The sequence below is a fragment of the Onychostoma macrolepis genome, chromosome 08 (genome assembly GCF_012432095.1).
Source record: "Onychostoma macrolepis isolate SWU-2019 chromosome 08, ASM1243209v1, whole genome shotgun sequence".
NCBI classification, from domain to species: Eukaryota; Metazoa; Chordata; class Actinopteri; order Cypriniformes; family Cyprinidae; genus Onychostoma; species Onychostoma macrolepis.
In genome coordinates, this window is record NC_081162.1 from 24,477,500 (window position 1) to 24,487,618 (window position 10,119).

Below are 10,119 nucleotides of genomic sequence, written 5' to 3' on the forward strand. Positions count from 1 at the left end.
TTGAAATAATTTGATGCATTGTTTGAGGTCTCCTTTAAAAGTCTTGAGAAGATAACAGGGTCTTTTTTCAAAAGAAATCTCGTTCCGACCTACATGGGAATGTTGCCACTTATCAGCTAATAAGACTGAATATATATATATATATATATGCAAGTAAGGCAAGGCAAGTGATTTTATGCCAAGTACACACCAGCCTCATTAAAAATTCATCTCACAGCACTGATATTCATGTATGTTACCACAGTCTAAGAGGATCTTATATGTCTGTGTGAATCCGTTTGACTTATTGAGATTATTATTATTAAGATGAGCAATCGATATCAGCAAAGATGTTTTAAATCTGTTGATTGAGATTTAGTGTAAATATGAACGTTATCTCTTGATCTCCGTAGTGTTGCCATCATATTTACTTGATGTGAATGAAAACAAGGCTGTATTTTGTACATTTTTAAAGTCATATTTTCAACATTTTGCAGGCTAAACAATCAACACCACACAAACACAAAAGTAAAACCAACTGAACAGGTTGTACGTAGGTTTGTCTCTTACAGTCTTGTTTTCATTTATGTTAAAAATGAGCTAAAATTGAAAATTCTGTTATCATTAATGCACCCTCATGTTATTCCAAACAAGATTTTGGTTTTATTGGACCTTAATAACTTTCACTGCATGGACAGAAACAGCATAACATTTTCATACAAAATATACCTTTTTTTTCAAACCTAATTTTAGGTGAACTATCACTTCACATAAACAAACAAACAAATAAAAAAGGAAGAAAAATGAATGAATAAATAAATGATAGAGTGAACAAACAAAATAAACAAGTTAGAAAGCATATTTAAATAAACAAATATATCAAAATAAATAATTAAAAAATAATAAAAGTTCAGGAACGAACAAATAATGCAGAAGTTATTCATAAATAAATACATACATAAATAAATAGTAAAGGGAACAAACAAATCAATAAATAAATAAAGGTAGAAGGCATAAATGAATGTATGAACGAACGAACGAACATGCCCTCCACCCTGACTAAAGACCACGTCATGAACTTTATCACATTTAAATGCTCTAATTTATAAGTTATCTTTAATTTCTTGTTAAAAACAGCATCTTCCATCACCATCACTTGAAGCAGAGCTCATCCATTCTAACTGATAATCTACTTTCTGTATGAGGTTTCTTGGATCAGCATGACCTGTTTTCATACTGTCCGATTCCCTAGAGCTGTTTCACATTACCATACCTCTCTCTTTCTCTCAACCTCACAGGAGACCAAAGGTGTATTTATTGTTCTTCGGAAGGTATGACAAATATTTGTGTAATTCGTTTCATAACCTTTGCGGGGTTTAGGTGTTCTTTTCTTTTCAGATCACTCATAAGCCTTCATATTTCAATAACAGCGCAGCAGCACAGCGTGAGTCTCAGCAGAATGAATTCCATGCTTGAATGGGTGCCGTCAGAATGAGAGCCAGACAGCTGATAAAAACATTAATAATCCACAAGTAATCCACATGACTCCAGTCCATCAATTACGTCTGCATGTCTAAAAGCTGCATGTTTGTAAGAAACAAATTCATCATTAATATGTTTTTAACTTCAAACTACTGCCTCGGGCTCTAGTCCTCTAACCATAATATTGCTTTGTTTTTGGTGAAAAAGTTGTCTTTCCGGATTAAGGGGAGAAATATGCACAGATCAAGCACTGTTAGCAAGAAAACAGTTCAAAACATATATGTTGGATTTTGATGTGAGAGGACAACAGGGACAGATTTTCATACTTGAGGAAGTGTTAGTATGGATTATGGAGTCGTATCTTGACCAGACACAATGGTTTAAAGTTAAAAACACTTTAATGATGCACTTGTTTCTTTTGAAGGTGCAGCTTTTGGCTTCACAAGACATTAATTGATGGATTGGAGTTGTGTAGATTACATGTGGATTATGGGATGTTTTTATCAGGTGTTTGGACTCTCATTCTGATGGCACCCATTCACTGCAGAGGATCCATTGGTGAGCAAGTGATGCAATGCTACATTTCTCCAAATCAGTTTTGATGAAGCAACAAATTTACATCTTGGATGGCCTGGGGATATGTAAAGTTTCAGGAAATTTTCATTTTTGGGTGAACTATTCCTTTAAAAGTTCTTGTGTGTCCTTATAGTTTGACCTCTAGGGACTTTGAAAGCACATTTTCTAAGTGATAAGCTACACACCTTCACTTCAGGAAACTCTTTATTATGCACAAAGCAACCCACACTCTTTCCTATAGCACATCCTGGCCGGTGTGTTGGCTAGGAAAGGGATGAGACAGGGATAGAGGCCACTTTGATTTAGACTCTCTTGAAAATATTCCCTGAGCCTCCAGTAACACAAGCTGCTCTGCTCTGAATGTCTAATTAGACAATGAGAGGTTGAGACTGCTGCAATTATACTCCACACACAAACTCATTCTCTCCTCACCTCTGATTTCTACTTTTAACTTTTCTTTGTCTGTCTATAGATTTTTTTTTTTCTGTTTCTCTTAGACATAAGTGTTAAAGCAAGCATTACTTTTCCTGTTGCTCTTAGGGTTAGGGATTTGAACAAACCATTAACCCTAAGTCTTAAGTCAGAAACAGTTTATGTAAATGCTAATGCTGAAACAGTATGAATTTATTTCTTCTGTGGAACAAAAAGGATATTTTGAAAAATGAAATTCAAATAAAGAAAGTCATAGATGTTTGAAATGACACAAGTGTGAGTATTTGCCAATAAATGATGCCAGTATTTTTATTTTTGGGCAAACTATAACGTTAACATGCTTAAACTTTGCTGATGTGGTGGAGATAAGTTTTTCTTCAAATGTCTGTGCCAATAAATTTTTAACTAATTGGCTCAGCAAAAGAAAACTGACCGTGTAAGATTTAAGTTACAACTTAACACTTTACAATAAGGTTCAACACTCCTAGCAACAACATAGCAACACTGTGACAATCACTCGGAACACTCTAGCAATGACATAACAACACCCTGGCAACACACCCAGAACACTCTAGCAATGGCATAGCAACACACCCAGAACACTCTAGCAATGGCATAGCAACACCCTGGCAACCACCCTGAACACTCGAGCAATGGCATAGCAACACCCTAGAAACCACCCTGAATACTACCAGCAATAGCATAGCAACACCCTAGAAACCACCCTGAACACTCCTAGCAACAGCATAGCAACACCCTAGAAACCACCCTGAACACTCATGCAATGGCATAGCAACACCCTACACTCTAAAAAATGCTGGGTTAAATACAACCCAGTGCTGGGTAAATATTGGACAGAACACATGCTGGGTTGTTTTCAACCAGCAGTTAGATTAAATGTTTAACCCAACCTTCTGGGCAGTAACCCAACCGCTGGGTAAAAACAATACATGTTAATAAAAAACTGTCCATATTTAACCCAGCATTTTTTAGAGTGTAGAAACCACCCTGAACACTCACGCAATGGCATAGCAACACCCTAGAAACCACCCTGAACACTCCCAGCAACAGCATAACAACACCCTGGCAACCACCCTGAACACTCCCAGCAACAGCATAGCAACACACAGCCTAAACACTCCTAGCAATGGCATAGCAACACCCTGGTAACCACTCAGAACACTCTAGCAAAAGCATAGCAACACCCTAGAAACCACCCTGAATAGTCCTAGCAACGACATAGCAACACCCTGGTAACCACTCAGAACACTCCTAGCAACAGCATAGCAACACCCTAGAAACCACCTAGAAAACTCCCATCAACCGCATAACAACACCCTGGCAACCACCCAGAACACGTCAGCACTGTTCCTGAGAGATTTGCACAGGCAAGCATCAACTTTTTCTCGAGAGAATGGGAGGATCTAGTCTATTCTTGTCTGTTCTCCTTGTATCCTCACATGGCCTCATATAAATGCCCCATTTTTGCAAATCCACCTGTCCTTGAAAGCCTCCAGCATCCTCTGCGCTAGATTAGCCAAACATACACCAAATAACCCATCCCAACACAAAACGGAGCTAAAACCAGACCTCTGCCAGACCTCACCCACGCGTTTGGCCCACATAATCAGTTCACCAGCTCCACGGATCCACACACACCCCTCTCATAAGGTCAGGAAGAGACAGATTAGTGTGAGCGCTCCTTTTAATATAGGTTAGCAGAATTATACTCGGCAAGACCTTTTCACCCCTACAGCGGTGTAACCCAGTTTGCACATTCAGAGCTGCTCTCTTTCTCTCCAGTTCAGCGTAATCCTCTGATTACACTTTTGATCTGTAAAGAGGATAATGGGCTAAGATTTTGGCTCCTTGGCTCCTCCAACTAAAGGAGGAGACGTTAGACATTATTAGACGTCTAGTGATAATATTACTTTCACATGGCAGTGTTTTAGAGATCTGAGACAGAGAGAGACTTCAAATATTTATGTTATAGTGAGTGTTTGCATCATAAAAGTGAGGCAAAATATCTTGGAGAAATATCAGGTCTAATTGTATGTTTCATAAATACAGTTGAGTTTTTAGTTTCAGATTTAATTTCTGAAACCCTTTAACTGGGTTATCACTGATATGAGAGTGATCCAGCAAAACAGCTTCCAGATATATTCACAAATATGTGCAAATGCTTGCAGTTTTGTACAGAGAACATTCACATTCAGTTTCAATGAGGAACTTTAAACTCACAGCTGGGAATTATGTTTAAAAGGATATTTCCAGGAGCAAATAGCAGTACTTGCAAGGCAGCCAAAGAGTAGTGTTTAGGTTTAGACCCACTCACATGTAGTATCATAATACAAATACTGTATGATAGAAAGGGTCACTAAATCAATCAGTGAACAAATAATTTTAGTGAAAGTCACTTGGGTGAGTCAAAAATCACCATTATACAACATTATACTAACCTTTGAATAAAATGGTTAAACAGAGGCAAAGGAAGACCAATCAAAATGTATTTAACTTAATTTCTGTTTCCTGCTAGCTAAATTTCACATACATAATCCTGGCTCTAAACCTCTCTTTTGATCTAGACAAGTATATGGAAACTATCAAAAGTTCTGTCAGTCCGCAGTGAAAAAACTGCATCTCTTTATTCCACCTGTGTCCTCCAGGGTGAAAAAAAACATGGTTATTATGCCATGGTAACCACAAATTAACCATGGTTTTGCTACACTAACCATATAGTGGTTTTTGTAGTAAAATTGTGGCTGTAAAAAAACATGGTTAATACACTTTTAGGCTACTATAGTAAAACCACAGTTAATTTTTTTATTATTTATTTGTGTATACTTCTTTCTTTCGTTTTTATAACTGTACCGCCTTTATGGTTTGATGTTCTGTCCTGTTTGATAAAAAGAAATTAGAAAAAAGATTTGCGATACGCCCTCTGAAGTCCCGATCTGAATCAAAAGGTTCACAAACCCACACAGAAGTCCGATCTGAATCAAAAGGTTCACAAACCCACACAGAAGTCCGATCTGAATCAAAAGGTTCACGAACCCGTTCCGAAGTCCGATCTGAATCAAAAGATTCACAATCCCACACAGAAGTCCGATCTGAATCAAAAGGTTCACGAACCCGTTCCGAAGTCCGATCTGAATCAAAAGATTCACAATCCCACACAGAAGTCCGATCTGAATCAAAAGGTTCACGAACCCGTTCCGAAGTCCGATCTGAATCAAAAGATTCACAATCCCACACAGAAGTCCGATCTGAATCAAAAGGTTCACGAACCCGTTCCGAAGTCCGATCTGAATCAAAAGATTCACAATCCCACACAGAAGTCCGATCTGAATCAAAAGGTTCACGAACCCACTCCGAAATCCGATCTGAATCAAAAGATTCACAAACCCACACAGAAGTCAGATCTGAAACAGAAGTCAGAACTTCCCCCGAGGGGAAGTGCTTAGGGAAGTTCGCAAGTGCTTGTTTAAAAGTGGAGTGGAACGCAGCCCAGGATTCTGAGCACGGATCGTGAATCCTTCAATTCGCGAAATTATTCAGGAACAGCTCCGAAGTGCCGATCTGAATAAACAAAATTCAGCTCCGATGTTTCGATCTAAATCAAAGGATTTGCCATATGTGAAGTTCCGATCTCAATCAAATTATTTGTGATCCACGCTCTGATATGAATCAGGAAATTCACGAATTCCACTCCAAAGTTCTTATCCAATGATTCGCGATCTGTACTCCATAGTCCCGATCTTAATACTAGGTGTGTTCGACTTGAAGCGGCGCTGTGCAGAATGATCAGTGTATGACGTCAAAATAGCGCAAGAGCGATTCGAAAGCATAAGGATCCGTCTGCTCTCTTATCGCTCTCGCGGTACTTTGATGTCATACACTGATCATTCTGTGCAGCGCTGCTTCAAGTCGAACACACCTACTGATTCACAAACCATCGTTTCAGATCAGGACTTCAGACCCGCCCCGAAATCCTATCTAAATCAAAAGATTCATGAACCCTCTTTCAAATGATTCGCGATAAGCACTTTGAAGTCCCGACCAGAATCATTTTGCAATGCAATTATTTAACAGATTCGGAGTTTCGAAAAGCGTTATGTGCTTTTTAAAAATTCGCAATTCGAAAATGAATGGCACTTTTGCTAGTGAATCGCTTGAACTGAATGATCGAAGTCAGAGTTTTAATCAGTCTCACCCTGCTTTCCACTCGGAGAGCTCATCTCTATGCCCTAATCCCTTCAAAGGGTTTACCCTCCAGAGTGAGAGCTTTGAAGGGTTGAAGGGTGTAGGGGACCAAACAACTGTTTCTTGAAGTGCCCCAGTTGAACCCTTCGAAATCCTTCATTCTGAAGGGCCCTGTGAAGTGGCTAGTTTTAAGCACTTCAGTTTGGAACGACCCTTCAGTATGGCGGCCATGATTGTTTTCACTCCAAAGTGCCCTTCAGAGGGCGATATATCCCGTTTGTAACGCACCGTCATTCGCAGCGGTTCCAGAGTAAATGACTCATTGATTCGATTTGTCTGTTCCTCTTTTGCATCTTCAGCCATGTTTACACTGTCAGTAGCCTACTGCTACAGGCTTAGCTCGCTAGGTTTATGATAACTGAAATAAGCGAAAAAGGATTAAATAAGATATACATATTTCCATTCCAAAGAAACATCCAACCCAAGTCTACGAATATATTCAGGTAACTAGTGAAAACACTCCATTAGGAGTTCAATAGGGAATCAGTTGAAAGCATCCAGTCATCTCATACTATTGAAATGAATGTTACATTTATCAGTAGGCAATATTGTAATAAATATTTGAGAAATTATTGTTGTGTCTGATTGTATTAGTGTCTACAGACACATATATTTAATTGTTTGATCAAACTTATTGCTATAGGGACATCTCCCTAAATTCTACACCCTTGCATCAATATGGCTAATCATGTTCTTGATTCAAATAAAGACCAGTCTCAATTTAATTGAGAGACTCTGAAATAGCCAAATGTAAAATTACTAAAATAACAACTAATATTCACAATACTTATCTGCAAATCAAAATAGTCACAGAACTACTCACAAAACAAAATAAAAATAAATAAAAAATAGACAGCTACTGAAATTATCTTCAAAATAAAGTTTGAATGGAGTCTGCAATAGCTTGTAGGTCGCATTATTAGCTGAGATTTAATAACCATGGCCTGGGAGGGAAAAAAACAATAACGCTGAAAAGTAAGTGCGGATGAAAATTGAACACGCCCAAGACTCCGCACAGGAGCAACGGAACATTCCCACGCTTGTCCATGTCCAAAAACTGCACACATCAAGTTACACTTTTACTCTAGCACATTAACATAATGAGCAAACACAACTCCCCATTAATTAATCCAATAATTAACTCGCTGAGGTGCATGTGTGACCCCATTAATGCACCTGATCCTGCGCGTAAATCTGGGCGAGGAGTCGAGGACACTCACATCTCCAAGCACTGAGATCAGTGGTCAGACTTATACAGCACGATAATAATGTTCAAAAAATTAATATATGAATTAAAAATCACTTAAAAACCAGAGCCACAATATAAATGTCAACTGCATAAGTAGCCTACTCAAACATTCACAAATTCAGACCTTGCTGCCGAAATAACGCACGCAAAACAATAAAACTTTACATTTCTGCACACAGCGCGCGTGTAAATAACAGCACACTATCGCGGAATTCATTCTTAAACGTGTTTGTTTTGCACTGCAGACCATGTGCTGCATGCAAACAGAGCAGCTCCTCAATGCAACAGCCGATCAATGCAGCTGTTCAGTCGAAGCGCCTCGCGATCACAACATCTGTATCTTTATCTGCCCGTTTTTAAATACCTGAGAGGATGCTGGAGTCATCCACGTGCGTCCCTCTGCATCATCTCACGAGCATCTCCAGAGCGTCTTTAGTCCTTCTCTGAGCTGCATGACTGTCTTCTGCTCATCGATCCCAGATCATGATGATCATCGCCTGTTCTTCAACACACACCCCTGTGTTTACACAGCATGCTGTAATGCCAGCCCCTCTACTCCCTCCATCTGCAAGGGCTGGAGATTTTATCCCGACTTGATCTACACACAGGGACCAAACCAATCACATTTCATCCACATTTAGTGGCTTGTGTCTCGTTTAACCCGTTCAGCGCCACAGTACTGGAAACACTGGAAAACAAACAGTGAATATCTATTGTCTAATGTCTATATAAATATATATATATAAAATGTATACAAAAAACTTTTAATCTTTATTTTATTGAATTAAACCAATATTTAAATAAAGACCATCATACTATAATTACAAACGAGAAAATATTTAATATTCATATGTTTATCATAACACAATATCACAAGACATTGCCTACTATAAAATGTATAGCCTTAGCCTATATAAAATATTAAATTATATAGCATAAATCAGTCATAAATAAAATGTATAGCCTTAGCCTATATAAAATATTAAATTATATAGCATAATAAATTAGTCATAAATATAATAAATATAAATATTAGCCTATGTATAATATTTTATATTATAAATTAAGTGTAATAATTTATATATATATACTCTAATTACAAATGAGAAAATATTTAATATTCATGTTTATCATAACAATATCACAAGACATTGCCTACTATAAAATGTGCCAACATGATATATATATATATATAGCCTATATAAAATATTAAATTATATAGCATAATAAATTAGTCCTAAATATAATAAATATAAATATTAGCCTATGTATATTATTTTATATTATAATAAATTAAGTGTAATAATTTATATATATATATATATATATATATATATATATGTGTGTGTGTGTGTGTGTGTGTGTGTAATAACGTTCCTACCAAAACAGAGATGTCAAAAAAGCACAATGAAGCTGTAAATTGTTATGCATCAGCTGTGTTATTAATTCTGAGTTTGGTGCCTGATTACCCTCTCTGGCATCTCAAGGGTTAAACCGCAGGCATAATCCATAAAGCCTTGTTGGAGATTATGAATCGGAGGATAAATCAGCTTCCCATTCAATATATCTGCTTGAGTTTGATTCGTTAATGGTTTTCGTTCTCGACACAGGCCTGAAATCCTGCACAAAAATTCAAAAGCTGTACCCGAGACGTAATACAAAATAATAATTTAAAAGAATACGAAAATATAATTATGCAATTACAAAATCGAGCCTCTTTTAATGCAACTTTTTCTATATTTGACAGTAACTGGTAAGCTCACTCTGTAACTGGAAGATCCATTGAAAGCACACATGCTAAAATAGGAGGATATGATTATCAGACTGTGACTGAATGCGAAAGCCAGATATTAGATGGAAGGCCACTGGGGTCACTTTCCTCTCACTTCCGTATGGAAACAAAGCAGCTCATTCAGATCGATGCACAACACCATGAATGAGTCTCTCTCTCTCTCTGCTTAACCCATAGGAACTGACTGCAGGTGTCTCCAAGAGTCACAGCAAATATAGAAATATACATTTTTGTCTTCCATAGTAGAAACTGTAAAGTCCCTGAAGAAAGAAGAAGAAAAAAAAAGAGGAGCATCGCCTCAAAACGATCCATTCATAAGCATCTGCTGTATCTACATGCACCACTA

The 10,119-nt window shown here is 37.5% G+C and overlaps 1 protein-coding gene across 1 annotated transcript in view; it reads right to left on the minus strand.

Moving 5' to 3' along the window:
* ccdc120a (coiled-coil domain containing 120a) overlaps positions 1-8,547 on the minus strand; it is a 50,308-nt gene extending 41,761 nt beyond the window's left edge. Inside the window, exon 1 of the mRNA XM_058785266.1 lies at positions 8,346-8,547. The gene's annotated coding sequence lies outside the window, so the exon portion shown is untranslated. The remainder of the gene's footprint in view (positions 1-8,345) is intronic.
* Between the last annotated feature and the right edge of the window lie 1,572 nt (positions 8,548-10,119).